This window comes from Olea europaea, chromosome 18 (genome assembly GCF_002742605.1).
Source record: "Olea europaea var. sylvestris chromosome 18, O_europaea_v1, whole genome shotgun sequence".
NCBI classification, from domain to species: Eukaryota; Viridiplantae; Streptophyta; class Magnoliopsida; order Lamiales; family Oleaceae; genus Olea; species Olea europaea.
The window spans coordinates 14,186,767-14,189,379 of NC_036254.1; the positions used below are offsets into that span (position 1 = coordinate 14,186,767).

The 2,613-nt window shown below is 34.3% G+C and overlaps 1 long non-coding RNA gene across 1 annotated transcript; it reads right to left on the reverse strand.

Annotated features, from left to right (window-relative positions):
* Nucleotides 1–209: 209 nt before the first annotated feature.
* LOC111366486 lies at nt 210–2,223 on the reverse strand. Its single transcript, XR_002697666.1, has 2 exons — nt 1,875–2,223; nt 210–627 (listed from the first exon to the last, which is right to left on the reverse strand). It is a non-coding gene; the product is annotated as an uncharacterized LOC111366486 (long non-coding RNA).
* Nucleotides 2,224–2,613: the final 390 nt, after the last annotated feature.

The window sequence follows — 2,613 nt, forward strand, 5'->3', positions numbered from 1 at the left end:
GTACATTTATCTTTTTTATGTCAATTGAAGTTATTTCCTAACTTTAGTCGTTGAGCTTTTATTGAAGTTATTTGATCCATGATTTTCGTATTCGTTGAAATACCAACATAAGGCAAAGGTTGAAACAAATCGAAGAGCCAGGTTATATGCATTCACAAACTTATAGATTTACATCAGCAGGAACGGATGTATATCTTCTTGTACTCATGTTCAGAAATTTAATATCAACGTTATTATTAAAAGAAATATACAGATGCCATTACTCAAGAGTTACTATCACTGTCTTTACATTGTACTGCACTACAGATTACTATCAACGTCCTTACACCGAATGGATGTAGCTTTTGTCGTCTTCACAGCTCTTATTTTTCGTGCCCTTGCCGCTTTCAGCTTCGACAATTCAGCCTCATCCGTTCGTTGTAATTCATCAAAGGTAAATTCCACGTCATCTGATGAACATTGCGACAACTTCTTCTACTTCGAACGATTTTTCCAAATCATCCACTTCCATATCCCAGCATAATATTTATTTGAATCCATTGGTTGCTGAGGGAGCCCAAATGCAGCATCTGGCTTCTTACCAGAATCAAATTCAAGCCCACATCCCACAGCACAGGTCTTCCACTCCTAAAAAACATGTTAGAGGTATCAAAAAGTGTCAACCACAGATTACAGAAAGAAATGTGTCATTGTCATTAGTGAGTCTTGTTTCTTTGTCCCCATCTATGGACTTTGATAATAATAAATTATCACTTTGACCCTTCTCTGCAAGTACATATGTAATGTAAAATGAAAACGATAAAGAAGCATAAATTTAAGAGTGATTGTCATGTATCCATGACAATTAATCAACAATACAAGCTTTCAAGTCCGCATTATTATGCACTATCTCCAGATTTTCCAAAAAAGTTCGAGAAGAATTTTAATTAAACAAACCATATCACTACTAAAAAACAGCTTTTCACTTATGGAAAATTATCCGTTGGTAATTAGAAATGAATTATCCGTTGTTAAAAGTTATTCACTTTCAACTACGATAATCAGCAACTAATTTTCCGTTGGTAACGATGATATCTCTTTACCAACGGATATTTCGTACCTTATGTAACCGTTTACTATTTGGATCTTGACGTACCGAATATTACCAACGGATAATTAAAAGTAATTCACTTTCAACTACGATAATCAGTAACGGATTTTCCATTGGTAACGATGATATTTCTTTACCAACGAATATTCCGTGCCTTATGTAATCGTTTAACATTTGGATCTTTCACATACAAATATTCCGTTGGTAATTAAAAATAGATTATTTGTTGGTAAAAGTAATTCACTTCTCCCACATTGAAAGTTCACAACAAATTCTTTGAAGTTGCCTTCTATAAATTAATTTGTGATCCAATAAATGGTTAAACAATACAAAATCTTTCAATTCGGTTGGCTAAAAGTTAAAAAAATTAGAATTATTAAATAAATAATAATAACAATAATAAATAAATAAATAACTTTTTTTTTACCATGTCTCACACCTATGCAGCTAATTACAACATTGATTACTACCAATTGTAATAGTAGACAAATTACCAACGAAAAGTCGATTGATATTTATTAAGATTTTTACCAACGAAAAATTCGTTGGTGAAATGTTTACTCTTTACTTACGACAGGATCCATTGGTAACTATCAGCAATCCTCAAATTAGCAACGGATTTACGGTTGCAAATATTCCGTTCATAAAGAGTAATAGTAACGGATATCAAAGTTTCAAGAATGAAAAATTCGTGTCTGAAGCCATGTTTTTTAGTAGTGATATATTACTGCAGAATATGAAATTTGGTAGAACTTGAAATATATATAGATACATATCTCGTCACCTCCATTGACAAAAATGGGCTCTTTCTTAATATCTCTAGTATTAGAAACAGAATTCTCCTCCTCCAACCACGCCTCACACCTGTCTTCGGGCCAAAGGATAGTTAAGCACGCCACCACCAAGGCCCGACCAAGCTTCATCTGCCTAAGAAACCATTGATTAAGACGAAGTCATTGACTTGGTGAACTGGTAGAACGATTCAGCCCACATGTTAACCAGGTCGACGTTCTTTGCCATATCGAGTCTGCACAAAAATGCGATCTCCCCTATGGCTTTGCCTTCTTCACCAGGTTCGCCTTAGGGTTTATGGGTTTCAATTTGGGGTAATTTCATTTCCTTCCATAGCAACGATTTTGCCTTAATGAAGGAAAGTCAGCTTTTCAATTTGTAATACATGGTAAAGACACGTTTGGATTTAGCTGACATGGCATTTACGTGGCAATTAACTTAACATTTAATGGGGCACGTCAGATTACCATCATCCATATAGATAGATTAATTAACGAATTCCATCCGATGAATAATGGAGTAGGACAACATAAAGTTGAGTGGTCATGAGGAAAGATTGTAAAGTATAGTGAGTAAGCCATGACATATAGCAAAGTTCAATAGCCACTTAAACATTTAACTCGGTTAGAATTCGTAAGTGTCAATTTCTTTGCAATAGGATGATTATTTTGCGTATTTGTCAAGAATATGCTTAAACATTTGTACTGTCAGATCATGGGGAGGATTCAATT